The sequence below is a fragment of the Dromiciops gliroides genome, chromosome 6 (genome assembly GCF_019393635.1).
Source record: "Dromiciops gliroides isolate mDroGli1 chromosome 6, mDroGli1.pri, whole genome shotgun sequence".
Taxonomy (NCBI): domain Eukaryota; kingdom Metazoa; phylum Chordata; class Mammalia; order Microbiotheria; family Microbiotheriidae; genus Dromiciops; species Dromiciops gliroides.
The window spans coordinates 109,291,663-109,318,509 of record NC_057866.1 but is presented as its reverse complement, the minus strand read 5'-3'; the positions used below and the strand labels follow the sequence as shown (position 1 = coordinate 109,318,509).

The 26,847-nt window shown below is 38.2% G+C and overlaps 1 protein-coding gene and 1 non-coding gene across 3 annotated transcripts in view; both read left to right on the top strand.

Annotated features, from left to right (window-relative positions):
* Positions 1-26,847, top strand: part of PDE3B (phosphodiesterase 3B) — a 169,224-nt gene that overhangs the window by 8,776 nt on the left and 133,601 nt on the right. The window lies entirely within an intron of this gene.
* LOC122733156 lies at positions 19,278-19,384 on the top strand. The gene has a single exon (XR_006353749.1). It is a non-coding gene; the product is annotated as a U6 spliceosomal RNA (small nuclear RNA).

Sequence of the window (26,847 nt, the reverse complement as noted above, 5' to 3'; positions counted from 1 at the left end):
GGGGGAGAAGAGGGAGGGAAAGAGAGAGAGAATTTGGAACTCAAAATTTTAAATAAAAATGTTGATTATCATTAAAAATTTTTGTAGGGAAAAAGGAATTGAGTCTGGGCAAGTTTTTACCCTGGAAAAGAAGCCCTTGTCCTTGTACTTCTCCATTGGAATTTAGGTGACCTAGCTCATGTTGGAGAAAACCAGCCAGAGAGGTCTGGATGGAGATGGATTCCCCTGTGCAGATTGCTGGAGGAGGCTGTCTCATGATCAAGCCATGTTCTCAGCAGAAAAGCTGAGGATGTATAGCTCATGTCCTCATTAAATGTCCACCAATCAGGGTTGATTTTCAGTTATTGGGGCATTCTCCTTCAAAAAGTATGTAGGACTTTTGGGCTCTCCATGGGGCTCTGTAGGTTATCGGGAGAAACCACTAACCATTAATTTATTGATTGCTGGCTAGTCTAATTAAGAAACTGATTATAAATTACCCAGAAACCGTGTCTTTTTGTTTTTTCATTTTTTTCATTTGTTACACTCTCTTTGTTGTTAGCAAAGTTGTCTCCCCACTTTTTAAATGATCTTTGTAAATTAAAGAGTGTCAGAACTGGAAGGGCCTATAAAGTATAATCCTTTATTTAAAAGATGAGGAAAATAGGACCTGGAAAAGTTAATGATTTGCTAAGGTCACACAGCTAGTTAGAACTCAGGGCTTCACCTCATGCCTCTTTAAGTATTCATTCTGCTCCAGAATGACTTGTTGTGGCTTGTACTGTTCTCTAGCAGTGTTTCTATTCTGCTGGAATAATGTGTTTTTTTCTGCACAATTGAGGGTAAATAGAGCTAACCCTAGGCCATAATAATAATAGTAGCTGACATTTATATAGCCCTTTAAATTTGACAGAGCATTTTACACCTGTGAGCTCCTTTTATCCAATCAAGGCTGAAGTAGCAGCTCCAGCCTCTTTCTGGACAATTAGGCGTCAGTATGGTCCCCATCATGTGGCCTTTTTTTAAAAAAAAAATGTATTTGGGGGCAGCTAGGTGGCGCAGTGGATAAAGCACCGGCCTTGGAGTCAGGAGTAACTGAGTTCAAATCTGGCCTCAGACACTTGACACTTACTAGCTGTGTGACCCTGGGCAAGTCACTTAACCCTCATTGCCCAGCCCCCCGCCCCAAAAAAAAGTGTATTTGTCTGGACTCTTTTGTAAATCTAGTCCCAAGAGTCTTAATGGAAAAGGAAGGGGGATGGAGAAAACTGCCAACTTCTACCCTTCCCTACTGGAACACATCAGATAGCCACAGGAAAATTATGGCACAGTGGAAAAAGTACGGACTCTGGAGTTGGACCTCTGGATCTTAGCCTGCCTCTGAAACTTACTACCTTTGGAACCATGAGTGAGTCACCTAGTTGTGCTGGGTCTTGATGTCTTCAGATTCCTTTCCTTGTAAGAGCTATAATAAATTAAAAAGAGAACCAGGCATAGTGGTACCTGCCTATAATACCAGCTCCCAGAAAGCTGAGGCTGGCAGCTCTTTGAGTTACAATGGGGGATTGTAGGTGTGGAATATTTCTTTGGTTTTACCTAGCAAATTTTCTTTTGTTACTAGGAAAGACTCATGGTAGAGGGGGTGGGGGTTGTTGTTTGTCCTTCGTTTGTTGTACGTTATTATTATTATTTTTTTGTGTGTGAGGCATTTGGGTTCAGTGACTTGCCCAGGGTCACACAGCTAGTATTAAGTGTCTGAAGTTGGATTTGAACTCAGGTCCTCCTGACTCCAGAGCTGGTGCTCTATCCATTGTGCCACCTAGCTGCACCATTTGTTGTACATTATAGACCACTTGAAAGGAATTCAGGAAACATCAGAAGCCTCTGTTACACAGGCATTATCCAGTAGTGAGGGGAGAACAGTTATCTGGATATAGATCATAGATTTAGAACTGGAAGGGATCTTAGCAACTACTGAGTTTTACCCTATCATCTTGTAGCCAAGGTAAAGTAGGCCTAGAGAGGTAAAGTGATTTGCCTGAGATTGAACAGCTAGTAAGTGTCTGAAGTGGGATTTGAATCCAGGTCTTCCTGACTCCAAGTACAATGCTCTAGCCACTGTACCCTGCTGTGCCTCTCCCATGGCTGGTGATTTCTCTCATCCTAAAGCTAAAAATTTCTTGACTACTCTTAATGATAATTTCATTTTTCAAAAGATGAATGAAGCAGTGAAGGCAACTGTCATTCTGAATCTGATTTTCATCCGTGAGGAGGAGCTTTCTAGGGCTTTGGTAAGCTTGTAAAGAAAAAGAGGAACAGAATGAAAAGGGGCAGTTATCTAAAGAGACTTGGGGGTTCATAGAGCACTCTATCCATCAATTTGTATTTTAAAAGGACACCTAGAGAAGAGGAAAGCCAGATGAGGCTGGCTAGCAATGCTAGAGCCAAAAAAAAAGTCACTTAAGGAGTTACAAGGAAAGACTCATTTTGGGGGGTTGGGGTGGAGAAAAGATGATTGGAGAAAAGGGCTTTAACCTACAGTTTGTGGTAGAGATGACTGATTTTATTTTCCTTGTTTTCTCTGCCAAGGACAATGGTCTTGAACTTGAACAGAGGGACATGGTGAACAAGGAATTAAAATCTGGGCTAAGTAGAGACATAGGAACAGAGCACCTGGCTGCCCTGGATCAGCTTGTCACCAGGACTCACCAGGAGTCACTAAACTCCAGGTCATCTACAGAACTGGCAGATGTGATTGCTGGGATGCTCTTGGTGATTTCTGCGGCTGTGGAGAACTGGAGAGTTGCCAAATGTTTTCCTGATAATGATAAAAGAGATAATAGCAAAGTCTACAAGGTATATTCTAGTGAGCTTGACTTTAGTTCTTGGGAAAAATCAAGAAGAGTATTAAAAGGATGATTAATGAATGTCTATAAAAAGAAATAATGATTGCAAAGAACTCCTTCAAAGACAGGCCTTTCCAGACTACGTTAATGACCTTTTTTTTGGGGGGGGGGACAGGGATTCTATCCAGGTACATTAGGGGAATGCTGTAGGTATAGTTTACCATATCAGAAGGGCACATGAATATGGGGATTCCATTCCTTTTCATAATATATTTGATGGGGAGGTTTAAGGAATGAACTTTTGTAAATGTTTCAAAACAATAATGTCAGGATAGGAAAGGAGAAAAATGGTAGAAACACATAAAACCAGTACAAATCTCCTGACTTGTGGAAGCTTTGATTAAATCCTAATGGATCTATTTTCCTGGATTTCAATTTGTAGGGCTAGCAAGGAGGAATAAATGAGTAGGGCCATGCCAGGACCCTGGTCATCCCTCAGAAAGGGGAAGGAGAAGTTGCAGGAAAATCTCTGGTTTACAGTAACTCAGCAATAAGATCTTTGTGTTTTTGTGGCCTAGACCTACACACTGGGATAATTTTTCTCTTAAAACAAATCAAGTATATCGCAAAGAGTATTGGACTTGGTGTCATGGGAACTGTGCTTGACTTTCAATTTTGCTATTATCTACTGGTGTGATCTTGGGCCAGTTGGTGTTTTTGTTGTTGTTGTTTTTGCAGGGCAATGAGGGTTAAGTGACTTGCTCAGGGTCACAAAGCTAGTAAGTGTCAAGTGGCTGAAGCTGAATTCGAACTCAGGTCCTCCTGAATCCAGGGCCAGTTCTTTATCCACTGCTCCACCTAGCTTCCCCTGTTTAACCTTTTTTGCCTTGATTTCCTTATCTGTAAATTGTAGATGAACAGATGATCCTCTGTTGCTATTCAGTTCAATTCACCAAGTATCAAGTGCCTATGTGTCGGGCTCTGTGTCAGGCACTGGGGATACAAAGACAAAGAAAATGAAACTTTTCCTGCATTTGAGGAGCTTACTTTCTACTGAGGGCACATTGTGGGCATCAATAAGTAAATGGAAAATGTGTACAAAGTACTCAAGCTAAGCATGGGGAGAAGCATCACCAATTAGGGAGTAATGGAGACTGGCAAGAAATGACCTTGTCTTTAGTGTTCTCTGCCTTCATGTAGCCCAAATGGATATGCTTGCTCTTATCTCACTCTCCCAGCCAACTCACACAATGGCAGGTCAGGTCTCCCAGGAAATCCCCCCTCTCCCATTTCACTTTGTGACCCTGAGGTGTTGGAATATTTTCCTCTAGCGCTATAGCTCATGAGTCTCATCTAAAGTATTTTCCCAGTAAAAGCTAACCAGTAATTAATGACAATAGCATTTGTTTGCATTTATATAGCACTTTAAGGTTTGCAGAATGCTTTCCAAATATTTCATTTTATCACAATACCCCGGGGGCTAAGTGTCATTATAATTATTCCTGTTTTATAGATGAGAAAACTGGGGCTGTGTTAAGCGGCTTGTCCAGAGTCATACAGCTAGTAAGTGCCGGAGAACTGATTTGAATTTAGGCCTCTAGTTCTCTAGAACTCTCACCCTAACTTCAGGTTTAAAGCTCTATATGCTCTACCACTGGCTTCTCTCCAAAGTACTGCCTCAAAAGAATATTGACCAATATCTCTCTCTCTCTCTCTCTCTCTCTCTCTCTCTCTCTTTTAGTGAGGCAATTGGGGTTAAGTGACTTGCCCAGGGTCACACAGCTAGTAAGTGTTAAGTGTCTGAGGCCAGATTTGAACTCAGGTACTCCTGACTCCAGGGCCGGTACTCTATCCACTGCGCCACCTAGCTGCCTGAGCAATCTCTTTGATAACCAATTATCATCAATAAACCTTTCCAGAGGGATATTTACTGAAAATATATAGAAAGAAATACAAAAGTCTCCCTGAACAGGAACATACACTCATCTCTAATACCTCAGTGCCTGAAGAGAATGAAATAAAACTTATAAAGTGGTTGCTATAAAACATTCCCCCAGAACTGGGGACCACTCTCCTCTAGCACCTCAGTTTTTGGAGAGAGTGAGCTCAAATTTAAACTGGTGAACTACAAAGCTTTCCCCCAACCAAGCCTATTTCTAGGCACATTATGGCCAATGGATTATTTGTTTCCTTGTTTATAGGCCATCTGCTGGATGGCTTCACTTCTGGCCTGTGTTGAGCAGCTCATTCCTCAGCTGCTGAGGCTGTGGCAGACTGTGCTATGGGCTCTCACTGCTGGACTTTGGGAGGCTCACAGGGGTCATTCTATCTCAGACTTTCACCTAGGATCAAGGAAGTCTAAATAAAGCAATAGACATGGCAACCAGGTGACAGAAGGGCTGTGCTATCAGGACGCTTAGAGGAAGGAGTTCTTCCTCTTCCCTCCAGGCTGCCAGGGAGAGAGAAGGTGATTTTGCCTGGTTGTGCCTTTTAACTGCATATTCAATTCTGACTCAGCAGTCAATGAAAAAACTCTTCACCAGGTAGTCAGAAGATAGGAAATAGTTACAGAATGCCCACCAATGCTCCAAAGTGGGTGCAGAACCCCTCCATTTGTGTCACCACACATTTCTGGAAGCTCCACAAAGATATGTGGGAGGCAGAAAACACCGTGCATGCTCAAAGCACTGGCCACTATCCCCTATTATAGGGTGAATCAGTAAAGGTCTCAGGCTGAGTCTTGGAGAACAGGGAGGGGGGGGGACTCAGAATGTTTGTAGGCAGCCAGATGGGAGTCACTAGGTAAGAAGAGAGTGAAAATTAATAACATAGGAGTTGGGAGAGGATGGGATCAAGAGTATGAGAATAGAGGGATTGACCTTGGCATGGAGAAGAGCTCCCTCTTCCTCTGAGGCTGGAGAGCAAAGGAAAAGAGGGTGGGAGATGACATTGAAGGGATCTGAAGGATAGAAGTTATGAGAAGAGGGTCCCATGAGATAGAGTCAGTCTTTTTCAGTGAAGCCCAGCTTCTTTTTTGAGAGGGAGGAGGAGGGACCATTATAGACAGTGGAAGAGATGGAGGTGTTGTGGAGTGAGGGAGGAGTAAGAGTGTTGGCATGTAGCAGGGTGAAGTTAGATAAAGGCGGTGGTGGGTCCAGTAGGCATAGCGACGTGACTGGTGCTGCACGTTCAGCCAGGTGTGGGTAGTTATGGAGAGGGCAGATGATGGGAGTAATACAGGGATGAAAAGGACAAGGGATTCAGGGACACTGTTGACCTGGTTAACTGTAGAGTCAATATTTTGCAGAGAGTAAAGTCAGGTCATATGTAGCAAGGATGATGGCCTGGGAGAGGGATCAGAGGTCATGGGTCAGGGCAGAGAAAGGTGTAAGGATGAGATGAAAAGGATAGGAAATTGTGATCAGATAAAGCAACTTAAAGGGTTTCAGTAATGGAAGAAGAACATCCATGGTTGATGGTGAGATCTTCTGGATATGACCTTTCCTGGATGTGGCTGAGGTGAATGATGAACTGGGATGCACGAGGGTTTGGAGGGCACCAACATAGGCACCGAGAGCCTTCCAGGTGAGGGTGCAGCCAGGTTGGAGGGGAACACTCAGGCAGATACTGAACTTGAGAAAGGAAAAATAAATAATAAAAATAAAAATAAAATCGATAGTTGTCCCCAGGTCCTGGTTAGGATGATATATATCTGCATGCAGGAAACCTCAGAGAAGGAGAGCTTGCTGAATGATGGTGGTAGGGGAAAGGTCTGGAAGCAACAGTGAGGTGCAAGAAGCATGCCTACTGCCTACTCTTTCTTATCCTGAGAGAAGATATATCCAGTATTGATGAGGATGGTAAAGGCTATAGTGTCTCCCGGGAAGAGAGAAATTTCCATGATTGTGAGAAGATAGGAGGAATATAGAAGAAGAGTTATAATAGAAGAGATGATTAACACTAGAAGATAGATTCCAATTGGGCAGAAATGAAAGGGGAGGGCAGTGGGATAAGGATGGGAGGGATGGACATGGGTAGGGCTGACATGGATGGGTGTATTCTATTTGGACAGCCAATTACTTCATCCCTAGTGTTCAGGTTGGAGGGGAAAGATTATTAGGAAGAGGACAAAACAGATTCATATCCTTCAGAGTAGTGTGATAACTAAGCCGCAGGCCTGTGGATCACAGTTTACTTGATTGGCAAGAAGTAGAAGGCCAGATTTGGGGGTGGCAGCAAGATAGGCCAGCTGGTAAACTCCACCCTGCACTTCTCCCCTTCTGGAGTTCTAAGTATCCAGAGAATCCTTTAATAAAAAAAAAGAGTGCATTGTTTTTCTTTCATTTTCCTGAATGGATATGAAACCCCTATGGTTAGCCCTATTTTATCTTTAGGGAGACTATTCAAATTCAAAACCAACTTTTAAACTTTTTAATAGCACTTTAAAGAATGTTATAGAGGTAAGCACAACATAAGCCTCTTCAGGAAATAAAGTTCATTTCCAGATAAGTAAAATTTACTCCCTTGAACAACAAAACATAAAATTAAAATAAAATATGGAGAAAAATCTTTCTAAAATGTTTTACATACTTCTTAACCTCCTTAAAGAGAATATTTTGACCAGAATTTTAAACTTTTTTTCTTGATTACTTGAGCTCATCACCAAGAATATTAGTATATTTGTGTTGAAAAACAATGTCTCCCTACCCCTCTTTGTGGGAGGGCACAACTGAGGTGTCAGGAACTGTTTTTCCCTATACCAAATGCTGTTTTACTTCTTACCTGTTCACTTTTTCTTTTTTGGGGGGTGGGGTGGGCAACGAGGGTTAAGTGACTTGATCAGGGTCACACAGTTAGTAAGTGTTAAGTGTCTGAGGTTGGATTTGAACTCAGGTCCTCCTGAATCCAGGGCCAGTGCTTTATCCACTGTTCCACCTAGCTGCCCCAGTTCACTTGTTCTAGACTGTTCCAGATAGTAAGGTGCTAGATAGTGATGTTAAAATAAATGACATGTTATAGTATTATTTTTATTTTTTTTTGGCAGGGCAATGGGGGTTAAGTGACTTCCCCAGGGTCACACAGCTAGTAAGTGTCAAGTGTCTGAGGCCGGATTTGAACTCAGGTACTCCTGAATCCAGGGACAGTGCTTTATTCACTGCACCACCTACTTGCCCCCTATAGTATTATTTGAATAACAGTAGAATGCCATTCCTAAAGAAGGGAGACTTTGACTCTGCTCGGAAAAGAGCAGGCAAGGAAGAAGAAACATTAAATTTAAATTCTAAAGCCTAATATCTTTGAAGGATATTAATAATGGCCTAAATGTCTATGATCCTGTGAACAGCCTCCTCCTTCCCCTCCCCCTCCTTCAATTAGATGGAACTCTTCATAAAGGTGGGGACTATGCCTGACGTAACATTTTCCTTTTTCCCAGTGTCTGTGATGGTATTCTGCACATAGCTGGTGCTTAAAGGTTGATTGAATTAACTTGAAATTTACTGAAGCAAACATAGAGCTTATTGCACAACAGTAAGAAATGCTACAACATGAGCTCCCTCAAAAAGCAGAAAGATGCTACTCTTCACCCAATTCAGCCACACCTCCCTTGTCCCTCCTTTCTCTCCTCTCTGGCCCTCTCTTTTTCTGCTTTTCTTCTCTTCCTTCCTCCACTTCCTTTCCTCCTCTCCCTTTTCCTCTTTTTCTCTTCCTCTCCCACTCTTCCCCTCCCCTTCACTCTCTCCACTCTTCTCCCTGTCCCTTTCTCCCTTTCTTTCTCTCCTTCCTCCCATTTCAGCATGGCTCATTTAAGTAGCTGAGTGTTAAACCCGACCCACATATGATAAGGAATTTTGCTCTAATTGTATAGTCCTTTGAAAATCTCTCCACATGTGTTACAAGTAAACTTCTTTCCTCAGTATACAGACATCTATTTGAATGAAATCCATGAAAATGGCAGATGTGACCAAGGATGCAATGCAAATGATTCTGGAGTAAATTATTCAGTTCCATGTTCCTTTTCCTACAAAATATTGTGACTGCTAACTTGGATTGTCCTCAGATACCAAATTCTTTCCTTAGATGTGATATTTAAAAAACCGACACTTCTCTAGAGGTATAACTTTTTTAAAAAAGATTGTCTTGTTACTGTTTCTTGATATTTTAGCAGAGTTTGGTCCCATACTAAAGGCTAAATAGAAAAAAAACCCTAAAATTTTGTTACCATTATCCACACTTTGACAAATACATTCATTTTCCTTTAGCATCTCTTGGATATTCATTCTCTATACACAGGTAAGAATAGCTTCATCAGATTTTCAAAAGGAATAGTTAAGTACAAAGCCACTTGTCCAAATGAGTAAGAACTGATATCAGATGATATTTTACTTGGCTCAAGGGCGAGCAGACAGGTACTTTTTAAAAAGGTAAGCTAGACATCTTTTTATTCTTACTTTCAAGATAGTCATATTAGCAAATTAATTCTTTATGAAATTGCAGATGGCAATAGTAAAGGAACTCTTTTTTTTCAGGGCAATGAGGGTTAAGCAACTTGCCCAGGGTTACACAGCTAGTAAGTGTCAAGTGTTTGAGGTCAGATTTGAACTCAGGTCCTCCTGACTCCAAGGCCAGTACTCTATCTACTGTGCCACCTAGCTGCCTTGGTAAATGAACTCTTTAATTCCTCCCATATTCCCACTTATTTAAGAGTGTTCATGGAGAATATATAATTTCAGGAATTTTTAGAAAAGTGAAAAGGAAAGGACTTAAAGTGGGGCAGGGAATAAATATGTTCCAGGTAGCTTTAAGGAAAGACTAGCAACAGAGGATAGATGAATGAAGAAAGATGACTAGATGCAAATACATATCCATATGCATATATACTCACTAAAATACTAAAGTTACAGGACAAACACATGATCCGTAGGAGTGAGGTTTATTTCAGAGTATGAAGAACTTTGAAGTTGAAGGGTTTGTAGTTCTAATGTTCTATGTGAGAGGAAGCCAATATGATGGTCTAAGGAAGTTTGTATGGTCTTCATGAGAATTTGTGATCATATATGTGTGTGTGTATATGTATATATACATATAAATCAGAGGAAAAATTTTGAGTTTTGAAAGTTATTATTGGCAAATTGGCTCACTGTCTTGTGCTTTTCATTCTAAGTAAAAAGCTTTAGTAATACCTCCTGCCCACTAGAGGGCATGTAGAGACAGTTGGCCAACTTCCTTTGCATCACTATGAGGCAAAGGATATCTACTGTTCCTCTTCAGAATGCCTAGGATCAGGGATCTCTCACCTCTCTTAATTCTACCTTTGTTCATTCTTAGCACTTTTACTATTGCAAGTTTCCTGTTCTTTCTCTAGACCATTGGGTAAGCTTGAGTGTGGAACCCGCCAGTAATAGTGTTTAGGGATGAAAAAGCATTTTCAGAAGCCACCAGGCCTCTCATCTTCAGGCTAATTTCTAAAAAGTGGCTTAATTTAAGACAACCCTACAAAATTCTCTTATTTTTCATTTACTTAACATGCATTTTCTTGTTATGTGATATTCAAAAAGATTCTGGATGGACAAAGTTTATGTGTTATGTTCAGATGGCTATGCCTATGTCAATTACTCCCAGTTCTCTATGTTGAGCCCTAGTCTTTCCCCTGAGCTCCAGTCCCACATCACTTGCTGCCTGTTGGGCATTTTAGACACTTCACACTCAGTATATCTCAAACAGAACTCACTGTCTTCTTCCTATTCTTCTCATCCTTCCCAAACTACTCTTTCTATGAATGTTCCTGTTTCAGTCAAAGGCACCACCATTCTTCTAGTGTCCTAGCTCTGTAATCTTTGGATCAGCCCGGCCTCCTTACTGCCCTTCATCTCACATGGCCTGTCACCTACTACATTTTTTTCTACCTCTGCAACCTAAATCTTCTGTCTCCTCAAACTGTTCTCATCCAGTTCAGGCTCATCACCTCTGGAACACACTATCATGGCAGCCTTCTCTATCTCCCTGCCTCATCAGGCTCATCCTCTACACTCCTGTGAAAAGTGCTTTTTCCTAAGTGCAGGTTGGACTATGTCACTGTCCTATTTAATAAACTACATGTCTCTTTCTTGCCTCTAGGATAAGACTTGAACTCCTCTGACTCTAAAAGCCCCTTGTAGTCTGGTCTTAGCCTCTAGATTATCTCCCTTCTTGTACTATACAGTACCACTTAATTGGCCTTCTCTCTGCCACACATGACCCTCTATTTCCCATTTCCAAGACTGCGCACCAGCTTGACTCATTCTCTGCATGCCCCCTGCTTCCCCTCTAGTTGCTTCATGAAATTGATCTTTTCCTTCAGGATACAGCTCCATCTCTACCTTCTCCAAGCTCCCCACCAGAGACCCTTCAAGAATTGCCCATGTCTAGTACTACCTTGTTTTTTGCTTTTTCTTTGTTCTGTATGCCTCACCAGATACATGTTATCTCTCCTGTTAGGACATAGATTCCTTGAGAGTGAGGGATTGTTCCTTTTTTTTTGTATTTATAGGTGCTTAATAAATAATTGTTGATTTGATTGGTACTTTGAAGTTTATCATTTTGGCAAATAACTGAAAATATGCCTTTCTTTTCTTTATTTCATTGCTACCATTAAAAAAACCCTTTTAAAATAGAGTTTAATTAGTACTTTTTGTTTCTTGGCACTTTAAAATTTTATTTATTTATTTTTCTTGTCACTTTTTAACAAGCTGTCACTAATAATATGGATTTGGTTTCAAAGTAGTATTTAAGTGTTTGGCAGCATGGATCCTCTTTTAGTATGGAATCAATGGAACATCAAAGATTTGCACATTTTCAAGCTTTGGAGGTAAATGTGCTGACTGAATCCTAGCAACTGAAGGCAAATAGACAGATGCGTCAGTGCCACACTGATGTCAGCAGTCAGTCCTATTTGCTTGTGAATTCTTTTGTTTTAGGAAGCTATTTACAATGGGCCCTTCAGTGGCACAGGACTAAGTGACTGAATATGTTCTCTGGATTGTGCTAGTTCTTCACTCTTTTTTATAAACTTTAGTATTTGTGAAGCTAGATTCCTCAAACTATTAGCATTGAGATAGAAAGAGTAAATGAGGTTTTCTTCATTTCTTCTTTTCTGTGAATAATTTTCATTGTTGAGTTCTGATCATTCATAGAAGACAACTAAAGATTCATTGCCGATCTGTTTGTTTTTTACTGTGTTTATGACACATTTGCTATTCTGTGTGAAGCATTTTTCAGAGGAAAATTCTAGTGCCCAAGAATGGCATCATCTTAATTGGCCTAGATCAAATCCTTCAGCTTTATAGTATCTTAATTTTTCTTTTTTTTAAAAAAATTTTATTTCATTAAATATTTCCCAATTACATGTAAATTTTTAAAATTTGTTTTGAATTCCAAATTCTCTCCCTCCTTCCCACCCCTCTTCTAACCATCAAGAACGCAAGCAATATGATAATGATTATACTTAGGAAGTCATACAAAAGATATGTCCATATTAGCTATGTTACAAAAGAAAAGACACACACACACAAACAAGAAAAATAAAGAAAACAAATAGAAGTATGCTTCATTCTGTACTCAGAGTTCAACAGTTCTCTCTCTGGAAATGGGTAGCATTTTCCATTATGGGTCCTTTAGAATAATCTTAGAGAATTGTCATGATCAGAATCATTAAGTCTTTCACAGTTGATCGTCATTACAATATTGCTGTTACTGTATACAATATTCTCCTGGTTCTGCTGAGTTCAATTTGTATCAGTTCATATAAGTCTTCCCAGGTTTTTCTGAAATCGTTCCCCTCTTTTTATAGCACAATTGTATTCTATCACAATCATATACCACAACTTGTTCAGCCATTCCCCAACTGATAGGCATCCCCTCAATTTACAATTCTTTGCCACTACAAAAAGACCTACTAGGTTGTACCAATAGTTCATTAGTGTCCCAAGTTTTCCATATCCCCTCCAGCATTTGTCATTTTCCTTTTCTGTCATATTCAGCACTCTGATAGGTGAAAAGTGGTGTTTCAGAGTTGTTTTAATTTGCATTTCTCTAAACAATAGTAATTTAGAGAATTTTAAAATATGATTATAGATATCTTTGATTTCTTCTTCTGAAAACTGTCTGTTTTTATCCTTTGTTGTTGTTTTTTCAGTTGTATTTGATTCTCTGTGACTCCATTTGAGGTTTTCTTGGCAAAGATACTGGAATAGTTTGCCATTTCCTTCTCTAACTCATTTTTATAGATGAGGAAACTGAAGCAAACAAGGTTAAGTGACTTGCCCAGGGTTACACAGTTAATAAGTATCTGAGGCTGGATTTGAACACAGGTTCTCCTGACTGCAGGGCTGGCTCTCTATCCACTGCACTACTAGCCTTTGACCATTTATCAGTTGAAGAAATGTTAATTTTTCTTAAAGGTCCTATAAAGGAATTGTGAAATTCAACCATTTGTTGAATGTGTTTTATTGACTGTTGGTATTTGGAAAAGGATTATAGTAGGAGTCTTGGGAGTACAAAGGAATTGGGATGATGTAATATATATAATGCTAGATGTGGAATCAAGAAGAGGAGGGTTTATATCCAGCCTCAGACTTATTAGCTTTATGAGCCTGGTTCTTAGTTTCCTCATATATAAAATGAGGGGCTTGGACTTGATGACCTCCAAGGTCTCTTCTAGCTCTAAATTTATGATCCTTTGATCTTTTTTTTTTTTCAGGGCAGTGAGGGTTAAGTGACTTGCCCAGGGTCATACAGCTAGTAAGTGTCAAGTATCTGAGGCTGGATTTGAACTCAGGTCCTCCTGAATCCAGGGCTGGTTCTTTATCCACTGCGCCACCTAGCCACCCCCTCCTTTGATCTTAAGAAGCAAAAATCACCTTCACTTGTACATATGGTGTCACTGGAGAAATGATATACATTTACAGAGATATAGAACAATATTAAATGCTATGTTTTCTAGTGCATTTATGAGCACCTGCTATGTGTTGGGAACTACTGTAGATTGAGACAGTTGGGTCCTTGGGGAGCTTATATCTGGGAAAACAACATGCACACATATGAGTATGCAAAATATGCAAAGTAAATCCAAGGTCATTTGGGGAGAGGGGCTCTGGAGCTGGGGTATCAGGAAAAGTCTCATGTACATAGAGGACTTAACTGAAGGTTTTTAAGGAAACCAAAGATTCTCAAAGCTAGAGGTGAGGAGGGGAGTGCATTCTATGCATGGGGCCAGAGGTCTGATGTGGAATGTCATATGTGAACAGAAGGCCAGTGTGGCCATATGGTAGTATGAAGGAAGCAGACCAACATTCAGAAAGCTTGTACTGGTAGGTTGGTGCTAGGTGGTAAAGGAGAAACAGTTTATATTTGATTCTAGAGGCAAAAAGGAACCCTTTTGTTACTGTATACAATGTTTTCTTGATTTTGCTCATTTCGATCTTCATTATTTTGTTCAAGTCTTTCCAAGATCATTGAACTTCTCATTTCTTTAAATTTTTTTGGGGGGGGTGGGGCAATGAGGTTTAAGTGACTTGTCCAGGGTCACACAGCTAGTGTCAAGTGTCTGAGGCCGGCTTTGAACTCAGGTCCTTCTGAATCTAGGGCTGGTGTTTTATCCACTGAGCCACCTAGCTGCCCCCAGCTTCTCATTTCTAATAGCACAGTAGCACTCCATCACAATCATACACCACAACTTGTTCAGCCATTCCCCAGTTGATGGGCATCCCTTCAATTTTCAATGGTTTGCCACCACAAAGAACTTCCATAAGCACTCTAGAACATATAGGTATTTTCCCCCTTTTCCCTACTCATCTTTGGAAACAGACTGAGCAGAGAAGTTCTTAAAAATGAAAAAAAAATAGAGTAACAAGGGAGTCAGTAAAAGTTCAACCCAAAGACATACAGATTCTAAGAAGAAACATAATATATACATATAAAATTTAAGTTTAGACTTTGATTTAGTACAAAAATGAAAGATCAAATGGATTAAAGCAGAGTTGGGTTAAAACCATATTGAAAGTTTATTTAAGACAATAGGGTCAAAACACTTTTAGTTCTATCTTGAATGTACTTATATGTTCTTGTTTAGTTATTCTCCTTCCTCCCCACCTCCCACTACATTTTTTAATCTGTCTGAAGTGTCTTCCTAGTTTAAAGTGCATTTCTTGTTAGAAATTCACAGACATCCAGAATAGCATCCCTGTTGTAACAATGATTCATGTCCTTGAGAGAATAATAATTGCATCTTAACCTTTTATTCTCCATTCTTTTAACCTTTATAGAAATTATTTTCTGTCCCTTTATGTGTAATGTTTGTCTAACTCCAGTTTCATCACATCGATTTTTAAAAGTAAAATGACTAAAACTAAACATGGTACATTAAAAGCAGAGTGCTGTAATATAGAAATCATAGAAGCTCACAATTGGAAGGAACTTCAGAGATCATTTAGTCTTGTTATTGTTTGTCCTTTGTCCTTGGTGTGATGTCATGACTTGCAGTGAGTTGGATTTAAGTGAGGGAGGGTTGTGCAAAGTCACCAGCCTCACCTCTTCTCCAGAACCATCTTGGTACAATGGCAAGATATATAGCAGCATGACTGGAGATGGCCCTAGATGTTTGAGGCAATTGGGGTTAAGTGACTTGCTTAGGGTCATGCAGCTGGTAAGTTTCTGAGGTCAGATTTGAACTCAGATCCTTCCAACTTCAGGGCCAGTGCTCTATCCACTGTGCCACCCAGCTACCCCAATCACCTAGTATAGTCCCTATCCAAAACACAAATTACTTTCTTTTTTTCATAAAAGTATTTTATTATTTTCCAGTTACATGTAGAGATAGTTTTCAATATTTGAACACAAATTACTTTCACAGTATCCCCAGTGGGTGGCCATTCAGCCTCTGCTTGAAGATCTTTAGGGACTGGGAACATCCTATCTGGACCTAGTCCATTTCATGTTAGGGATGCTCTAATTATTAAATCTTGGTTCAATATGTTACACTAGCTTCAGACTTTTACTTCAACCTATTTTTCAGTTTAGATGATTAGATGGCAACAAGCAGAAGTCTGACCCTTTTTTGTGACAAATTTTTAATTTTGAGGAATGCTTCAAAATTTCAAATGATCTATTATTTCATTGGTGTGAATATTCCATCTACTGATGCAAATCAGTGTCCTTCTATATCCTAGTACACTGCTTTATGAGCTGTTGAGGCAAAAAAAAAAAATCACCTGATGCCCACCCTACTAGTGATGATCCTTTCCAGTATTGGCTAGACTGGTCTTTGAACAGTAGTCACAGGTTGTTGTTGGGCTTGTGATGAAATAATGGGATTTAGCAGATACTCAAAGACCCACCTGGAGATTAATCTATACTGATTGAATCAAGTGAGAGTGATTGACTGCTGATTAAGCCTACTTCAAGTTAACTGGATTGTAATCACACCTGGCTAGCCCTTAAGAAGGTATTGTTCTCAGAAGCTAGACTGTGAACTCAACTTGAGAACACCTTCAAAGTCAATGGATTTGGATGACGCCAACCAATCAGTTTGAAGCAGTGTGTAAGGACCGCCTCTGTTCCAGACCTATAAAAAGCTTCCACAATCACCTTGCTGAGAGTTCCTGATTAAAGCAGGCTCATGGAGGAGGACTTCAGGAAGAACCCAACCAGACTGGAACTCTAGGCTAGGTAGGACTTCTTTTTTTTAACTTTCTGAACTCCTTGTGAATACCTCCATGCTTTAATAAATGTTTAATGCCCAAAGACTGGTGCTGAAGCTTCTAATTTAAGGCGACCACATTTTAGATTTTAAACATCACAGGCTGCACTTAATGCCTTTTCAGCTCCATACTTCGACAAGAGTTCTACTTCTGTTGGCATAGTTTGGACTTGTGGTCCCCTCTGTCTATCATGAAATCATAAGAATAGGACTATCATGGAAGGATATCTGAAGAATATCTTGTGACAAATCACAGACATGAGACATTGAAGAAGCTATAGAGCTCATTGAGAGAAGAGCTAGCTCCCTTATTGTACAGACAATTTAATAGAGATAGACAGCAGTCAGGGGGCAGCTACTGAGTGACAGAGCCAGGGTTAGAAATGAAGTACCTTTATTCCCAATTTTACCACAGTTTGTTTTCTGAATTTTCATATCATTATTTAAAAAAAGGAAAAAAAAGCTCAAACACCCCATCTCTTGTAGTCATTTACAACCTAAAAGCCGTTTTTTTCTGAATTTGGGCTTAGCTATTAATTCCCAGGACTGTATTTGAGACATTTGGTTTTTGTGTCAAAATGTACTGTTTTGCAGAGTTTAATTCCCCTCTCAATGATTTCCTCCTCTCTAATTGTTCAAAGTAAATTTCAGTTTTATTTTTAGTAACATGTTAGCAGTCCAAACCAATAAGTTACTCCCTGTAATTTTTCTGAACACATTCTTGATTTTTTTGGTCCAGATCAAGAAGGATCTTCAGCTGAATAAGACTAATTGCTGAAGGAACACTAGGGTGCCCATGTAGTGTGCCAGGGCCCACTCCTAACTCTGAATCCTGGACAATTCCTCTCCTGTGTAGCTACAGATGCTTTGTAGCTCTTTGGACTTATATGTGCGAGAAAATAAAATGTTTCATTTAAATCAAGATAGAAAAGCAGAAAATGGGAGTTGTAATCCATGTGGCCTTTTACTTCCAGCTCTAGTCTTTCTCCTTAACTCCTGAAATTCATGTCACCCACTACCCATTGGACATTTCAAATTGGATGTACTATCTGTTTGTCTAAATACTTATTTTTATCACCTATCTCTCAGTCTGTCTGTCTATTTGTATCTTAAAATAAACCTATCAGAAACCAAATTCATTGTTGTCCCCAAACTCCACTCCTCTTCTAAATTTACTTATTTCTCTTGAGGATACAATCATCCTTTTCCACTTCACTTAAAATTTTTTTTCAAGTAATAAATATTTTTATTTATAGTTTTGGGTTGCAATTTTTATCCCTCTTTCCCTCCCTCCCCCAAGTGGTAAGAAATCAGATATGGGTTATACATGTACAATTATGCAAAACATTACCATATTAGTCATTTTGTACAAGAAAACTTGAATAAAAGAAAAAAAGAAAGTAAAAAATAGCATGCTTCAGTCTGTGTTACATCTATATCAGTTCTTTCTTTGGAAGTGGATGGTATGTTTCATCAATAGTCCTTTGGGATTGTCTTGGATCATTGTATCGTTGAGAATGGTTATCATTCACAGTTCCTCATCAAACATTATTGCTGTCTGTGCACAACATTCTCTTGGTTCTGCTCATTTCACTATACATCAATGCATACAACTTTTTCCAGGCCTTTCTGAAATCATCCTGCTCTTCATTTCTTTTAGCACACTAATATTCCATCACCACCATATACCACAGTTTGGCCATTTCTTAATTGATGGGAATTCCTTTGCTTTCCAATTCTTGGCCACCACAAAAATAGCTGCTATAAATATTTTTTGTACAAATAGAACTTTTTCTCTTTTGGGGGATGTTCATCCTTCTAAACACCTAGATTCGCAACCTTGAAGGCTATCCTTGGCTCTTCATTCCCACATACCCCATATATCTACTTAGTTGTTAAATATTGTAATTTTAGCCTCTCCCTCTCTTCTTTTCCTTTCAGAGAGCCTTCCCTGTATTTGAGGCCTTCATTCTCTCCAGTTTGGATTATTGCAGTTATCTCTTAATTGGTTTTCCATTCCAAGCCATCGTTCCCACAGCTGACAAACTGATTTTCCTAAAGTACAGACCTGACTATGCCACTCTCCCTTAACAAACTCCACTAGATCTTTATTATATTGAGAAACAAATATAAACTCCTCTGACTTTTAAAGCCCTTTAGAGCCTGGCCCCAACAGAACTTTCCAACCTCATGTTACTTTCCTCCATGTACGCTACTGCAATCCAGTCAAGTTGTTCTTGCACCTGGCTCCATGGCATGTGCCATGCCTTTGCCCTGGCTGTCTCCCATTCCTGTAATGCACTTCTCCCTCACCTCAGGCTCCTTGAATCCCTAATTTCCTTTAAGGCTCAGCTAAATGCCACCTTCCACTTGAAGCCTTTTCTGATTCCACTCTGCCCTACCCCCCCCCACCTTGTGTCTATTTTGTATGTATCTTTATAGGTCCATGTTCTCTTTGAGATACACTGTAAGATGTTTTGCTGCAGCTACTGTTTCCCTTTCATCTTTGTAGTCTCTACTGCCTAGCACTAGAGTCTGGTGAGTGGGAGGCATGCTTGATGGTCAGTTTGTTACATTGTCATAGAAGGAAGTTACATTGGTCTTATATGCCTGGTTTTTGCCAGAGTCATGGATTACTATGTAGCCTCTTATGTTATTCTAGATACAAGTATTTGAACCAGCTACATATCTGTATAAAATACATTAAGAATTCTAGAGTGGTGCTCGCTTCGGCAGCACATATACTAAAATTGGAACGATACAGAGAAGATTAGCATGGCCCCTGCGCAAGGATGACATGCAAATTCGTGAAGTGTTCCATATTTTTTATATGTGTGTGTATAGATACATCTATATGTATATGTATATAGATATATAGATATAAAGATATAACCTATATCAGATTACCTGCTGTCTAGGGGAGGGGGGAGGGAGGGGAGGGAGGGAGAAAAATCTGAAATTGTAAAGTTTGTATAAACAAAAGTTGAGAACTATCTTTAAATGTAATGGAAAAAATAAAATTCCTTATATGTAAAAAAAAAAAGAATTCTAGAGTGGTAGTTGCTTAAAGTTGGGGTTGATAATAATTTCTTAAAATTACACAATGAACTTTGCTCATCAATTGGCACTTCCTTTCACTTGAACACTTAGAGCTAAGCCATTGTAGAATATTAATAGGCCTAATTTCAGTATTGTTGTTTTTCAGGGAATAGGGATGTCTGAGTAGAGGGAGAGAGACAGGGGTCAGTGGAACACTTAGTAGAACACATATAACATTTATTGATTAAATTTGTTATCTTATATGGGTAGGGTTCATGGTGCCCCCAAACAATTAAAATAGTAACATCAAAGATCACTGATCTCATATCACCATAATAGATATAATAATAATAATAATAATAATAATAATAATAATAATAATGAAAACATTTGAAATATTGTGAGAATGACCAAAGTGTGATACAGACACAGTGTGAACACATGATTTTGGAAAAACAGTGTCAATAGACTTGCTCAATACAGGGTTGTCACAAACCTTCAATTTGTAAAGAAAAAAAAATGCACCAACTGTGAAATGCAATAAAGTGAAGCACAATAAAACGAGGTATGCTTGTACTGCAACTCAAAGGGGGCTTCTTAGCTCTTTTAGTGCTCAGCAGTAAGTTGATCCTCCCTCTCTAGCATTTCAGCTGCCATAATGGTCACTGCAGGGCTGATTAAATTAAGGCTTCATTTGCTCTCTACACACCGCTCAGACATAGTGTTTCTCCTGATAGCAAGGGCCTACAGAGACTTTTCTGGAGTTGTAAAGATTACCTTGACTATTTCTTTGAAATTCAGGCTAGCTACCTGAAAGTTGTGGCGGTCCCTTCTCAGCCTGCTATATTTTGTTGCCAAGACCTTCCCTTTGATTCTGTAGGTGTTTGCTTATTCCCAACTATGTCTGTTTCCAGTCAAGTTTCTAATGGGGGAGTAAATTCATCATCATCATCCACATGTTTGGGGGCTTGGCATTTCCTAAGTGCTTCTACAATTACCTTTGGAGGAATACGGTACACGCTGGGAATTCCTGTTTTGTAGACGTAGGTAACAGTTTAGATGAAGTGCTTTCCCCTTGCCCAGCAAGATGGTGGAATGTCAAGACCAGGTTGTTTTTCTACTATTACAGTGATGCCTCTATATCCTGAAATGTTGAGCATCATTAACTGGGAAGTATTAAATGGTTTACAAGATTTATTCATTGCGTTAATTTCACCCAAGTTTAGTGAAATTTGTATTAAAGTTGGGGGCAGCTAGGTGGTGCAGTGGATAAAGTACCTGCCCTGGATTCAGGAGGACCTGAGTTCAAATTCGACCTTGGACACTTGACCCTTACTAGTTGTGTAACCCTGGGCAAGTCACTAAACCCTCATTGCCCTGTTCCTCCCCCCCCCAAAAAAAAAAGTCAAGGAAGCTTGAAATGGGTTGATTTCTTTGTAAAACTTGTTCTTTTTCTTTCTTTTTTTCCTGAGGCAATTGGGGTTAAGTGACTTGCCCAGGGTCACACAGCTAGTAAGTTTTTTTTTTTGCAGGACAATGGGGGTTAAGTGACTTGCCCAGGGTCACACAGCTAGTAAGTGTTAAGTGTCCAAGGCCGGATTTGAACTCAGGTCCTCCTGAATCCAGGGCCAGTGCTTTATCTACTTCACCACCTAGCTACCCCATAACTTGTTCTTTTTATATTTACATAATAATAGCTCCTACTCACTATGGTAGCAATGTTGCTAAACAAGGAATTCATCACTTTGGTAAATTACACAAAATGTCTTTCAGAAAGGCATTACCTACTCAATAGCTTTATAATTTATTCATGTTTAAAAATTATTTATATTGCTTACCAATGCCCATTTCCTGATTTTATAACCATTTCATTTCTGAGATCTCTGATGGCAATAATGATAGCTGATTCCTTTGAGAATTGTCACCAAATTATGGAGCTGAGTTCATCATTTAAAATGCACAGTGTGCCAATAACATGATTTCATTTGCTTCATTATGAAATTCCAATAAGTTTCTCATTTCCAGATAATGTGATTAGTGAGTCTGACTCTGATTCATACAGGTTCTTATTTTAAAAGTGATATGTTTGAAAAAAAAATACCACATACACACCATTATAGCAAACAGATAGTATTGAAGACTATTTACTAGTGAGCTTTCAGCTAGGAAATGTCATATAGACTTTCTCTTTATAGCATTTTTAGAACTGAAGAGGGCTTTAAAGAGAGGTAGAGAATGAGGATTGAATAAAGTTAATTAAATTTGGCAATTAAGAGATCATTGGTAACTCTGGGAAATCTAGACACTGCCTCAGAGACCCATGACACATACACAAAGGTTAAGAACTTCTGATATAAAAAAGGGTAAAATTTTGATGTGCTTTGTAAATGAAAGCAATAGTAGATTTTGCAAGGTTGGATACAGGCAATAATGTGAAGGAAGGATCAATCATGACAAAACAAAACAAAAAAGGTAAGAAAAATAAAGTGAAAAGCAATATGCTTCAATTTACATTTAGAGTTCATCAGTTCTCTCTGTATATGTGATCCCACACACATATATGTTATCATGAGTCCTTTGGAATTGTCTTAGATCTTTGTGTTGATCACAGTGGGTAAGTCTTTCATGGTTGATCATTATTACAATGTGCTGTTACTGTGTATAATGATCTATTTCACCTCACTTCACTCAGATCAATTCATATGTCTTCCAAGTTTTTCTGAAACCACCTCCCTCTTATAGCACAATAGTATTGCACCATAATCATATATCACAACTTGTTTGGCCATTCTGCAATTGATGAGCATCCCTTCAATTTTTAGTTCTTTGCTAACACACAAAGAATTGCTATAAATATTTGTCCGTATAGGTCCTTTTCCTTTCTATTTGATCTCTTTGGGATACCTACCTAGTAGTGATATTGTCGTGTCAAAGGGCAGATGCAGTTTTATTGCCCTTTAGGCATAGTTCCAAATTGTTCTTCAAAATGGTTAGACCAGTTCACAACTCCATCTAACAGTTCATTAGTGTACATTCCCTCTAGCATTTGTCATTATCCTTTTCTTTGTCAATCTGATAGATGTGAAGTGGTATCTCAGAGTTGTTTTAAATTTGTATTTCTCTAATTATTAGTGATTTAGGGCATTTTTCATATGACTATTGATAGCTTTGATTTTGTTTTCTAAAAACTGTTAATGTGCTTTGGCCATCTATCAATTGGGGAATGGCTCTTATTTTTATTAACTTGACTCAGTTCTCTATATATGTGAGAAATGAGGCCTTTATCAGGGAAACTTACTGTACCCCCCCCCAGTTTCCTGTTTTCTTTCTAATTTTGTCTGCATTGGTTTTATTTGTGTAAAACTTTTAAAATTTAATGTAATCAAAATTATCCATTTTACCTCGTGTGATCTTATATCTTGCTTGTTCATAAACTTTTCCCTTATCTATAGATCTGACAGGTATGTTTTTCTGTGCTCCCTGAATTTGTTTGGGCAGCTAGGTGGTGTAGTGAATATAGTACCAGGTCTAGAGTCAGGCAGACTCATCTTCCTTAGTTCATATCTGGTCTCAGATACTTTCTAGTTGTATGACCCTGGGCAAGTCATTAACCCTGTTTGCCTCAGTTTCCTTATCTGTAAAATGAGCTGGGGAAAGAAATGGCAAACCACTCCAGTATCTTTGTCAAGAAAACCCCAAATGGGGTCACAAAGAGTCAGATAAAAGTGAAAATGACTGAACAAAAACAAAACTTTGCTTATGAGTTCATTTTTTTATGTCAAATTAGGTACCTATTTTGACCATATTTTAGTATTTCATGTGAGATGTTGGTCTATTCCTAGTTTCTTCCATACTGCTTTCCAGTTTTACCAACAGTTTTTGTTAAATAATTAGTTCTTGTGCCCCCCAAATCTTTAATTTTATCAAATACTGGATTACTATGGTCATTTACTACTGTATATTGTGTACTGATTCTTAGCCAGTACTGCATTGTTTTGATGATTATTGATTTGTATTATAGTTTGAAATCTGGTACTGGTTGGCACCATTCTTCACATTTTTTCATTGATTCCTTTGATATTCTTGACCTTTTATTATGTAAGATGAATTTTTAAATTGTTTTTTTAGCTCTATAAAATAATTCTTTGGTAGTTGGATCAGTATGTCACTAAATAAATTGATTTAGGTAGAATTGTTATTATTATATTGTCTTGACTGACTCATTAGCAATGAATATTTCTCTATTTATTTAAATCTGATTTTATTTGTTTATAAAATGTTTTGTAATTGTGTTCATGTAGTTCCTGGATTTGAATTGGCAAGTAGACTCTCAGGAATTTATAGTGTATGCAGTTATTTTAAATGGAATTTATTTTTCTGTCTCTTCCTGCTGGGTTTTGTTGGTGGTAATATATAGAAATGCTGATGGTTTATATAGGTTTGTTTTTTTCCTGCAATTTTGCTAAAGTTGTTAATTGTTTCAACTAGTTTTTTAGTTAATTCCTTAGGGTTCTCTAAATATACTATCATATCTTCAAGGAGTAATAATTTTGTTTCCTCATTGACTGTTCTTATTCAATTTCTTTTTCTTTTTCTTCTTCTTTTTTTTTTGGTCTTATTGGAATAGCTAGCATTTCTAGTTCAATATTGAATAATAACAGTGATAATAGACATCCTTGTCTTATCCTTGATCTTATTGGGAATGCGTTTAGTTTATCCCTGTTACAAATAATGGTTTCTTTTGGTTTTAGATAGATACTATTTATTATTTTAAGAAAGGTTCCATGTATTCCTATACTTTCTAGTGTTTTTTAAAAACAGGAATGGGTGTTGTATTTTGTCAAAAGCCTTTTCTGCATCTATTGATATAATCATATTATTTTTGTTTTTGTTATCGATGTGGTCAGTTATGCTTATAGTTTTCCTAATATTGAACCAGTCCTGTATTCCTGGTTTAAATCTCATCTGGTCATATCATCTGCGTGATATATTGCTGTAGTCTCTTTTTTATTAATTTTTTTGCATCAATATTTATTAGGGAAATTGGTCTAGTTTTCCTTTGTTTTTGCTCTTCCTAATTTAGGTTTCAAAACCATATATTTGTTGTCATAGAAGGAATTTGATAGGACTACTTCTTTACCTAATCTTTCAAATAGTTTATGTAGTATTGGAATTAATTGTTCTTTAAATGTTTGGTAGAATTAATTTGTAAATTCATATGTTGCTGGTGATGTTTTCTTAGGGAGCTCACTTATTGCTTGTTCAATTTCTTTTTTCAAGATAGGGTTATTTAACTACTCTAGTTCCTCTTCTTTTAATCTGTGCAGTTTTGTGTAAATATTCATATAATTCACTTAGATTGACAGTTTTTTGAGGTATAATTTAGTAAAAGTATTCTAATTTCATCTTCATTTTGGTGGTTCATTCACCCTTTTCATTTTTTTGATACTGGTAATTTGGTTTTCTTCTTTAAAAAATCAAATTGGGGCAGCTAGGTGGTGCAGTGGATAAAGCACTGCTCTTGGATTCAGGAGGACCTGAGTTCAAATCCGGCCTCAGACACTTGACACTCACTGGCTGTGTGACCCTGGGCAAGTCACTTACCCCCCATTGCCCTGCAAAAAAAAAATCAAATTAACCAATAGTTTATTTTATTTTATCCCCCCCCCCACTAAACCAGCTAGCTCTTAGTTTTATTTATTAGTTCATTTTTAAAAAAAACTTTCAGTTTTGCTCATTACTTCTTTGATTTTCAGGATTTCTATTTTGGTGCTTAATTGGGGATTTAAAACTTGTTCTTTTTCTAATTTTTAATTGCACACCCAATTTATTTATTTGTTCTTTCTCTCTTTTATTATGTATTATTATATAAGCATTTATTATGCTCACATTTTATTTTAATGTATTTTTAGCAAGCATTTAAAGATATGTTTTCTAGTCATTCTTTAGAATTAATAATTTAGTTTCCAATTAATTTTCAATTTTTGCTTCCAAGGCCCTTTATTGAATGAAACTTTTTTTTTGCATTGTTATCCAAAAAAGGCACACTTAATATTTCTGCTTTTCTGCATTTGTCTGTGAGGTTTTTATAGTCTAATACAGGGCCAGTTTTTTATGAAAGTGATATGTATAGCTCAGAACAAGGCATATCCTTTCTATTTCCACTCAGCTTTTTCCAGAGGTCTGTCATATCTAAAATTTCTAAAAGTCTAATGCTTCTCTAGTTCCAATTTTTAAGGAGTTATTTTCTTTAGTATTTTTGTGCCTCTTTTACCAAACTCCAATTAATGAATTTTCTTTTCATAATTTAATTTAATTCTCTTTTCATGATTTTCTTTCATTGCTTTTATTTCTTTCCCTAATTTTCCCTATATTGCTCTTATTTGCTTAAAAATTTTTTTTGCTCTTAAAAACACACCTCTTTAGCTCTTCTAGGAATTCTTTCTGTACTTGCATCCAATCTGCATTTATCATTGAGGCTTTGTTTGTAGATGTTTTCAAGTCATACTCTTTTCCTGGGTTTGTATCTTGAACTTACCTGTCATCATAGTAGTTTTTTTATGCTCAGATTATTTTTTATTATTTGTTCACTTTTCCAGTCTATTTCTTGATTTTTGATTCTCTGTTAGAGTTGGACTCTGCTCACCCCTGAGGGTGGGGTAGGATGTCTATCCTGAACTTCTATCTTTTATAAACTTCTGCTACTTTTATAGTTTAGTGGGAGTCTTTTAAGTTTTTGGTGCTTCCAAAGTGGCATGATCTAGGGAGAGGGCTGATCACTTTCCTTGTGGCCTTCATTTTTCTGTTTACACAGAGCCCTTCCTCCCTCATGTCTTCAGCCTGAACTAGTTAATGGGCAACCAGTTGCCCTGAAACTGTGGCCTAGAAATGGGTAATGGGTGATGTGTTGCTAAATGGCCCCCATGACTAGTATAGGGGGTCCCCTGGGATCTCCTTTTGACCAAATATTCTGCCCCATTACAATCCTGGGACTCTTGGTTTCTCCTGCTGCTGTCACCCTTCTGTCAAAAGCTAGTGCTATTTCTACTGTGCTGTGCTCCCAGATAGACCCTGCTCCAGTGTCTGTAGAGCTCTCTTTCTGTCCTGACTATGCTAGGCTGGAAAGATGATTCACTGACTTTTTGTTGGTTTTCCCAACAAATTCCCAGAATCTGGATTGAAATGCTTTTAAAAGTTGTTGTAGAGTGATGTGTTGGAAGAAATCTGCAACAATGCTGACTTCTCTTCCCT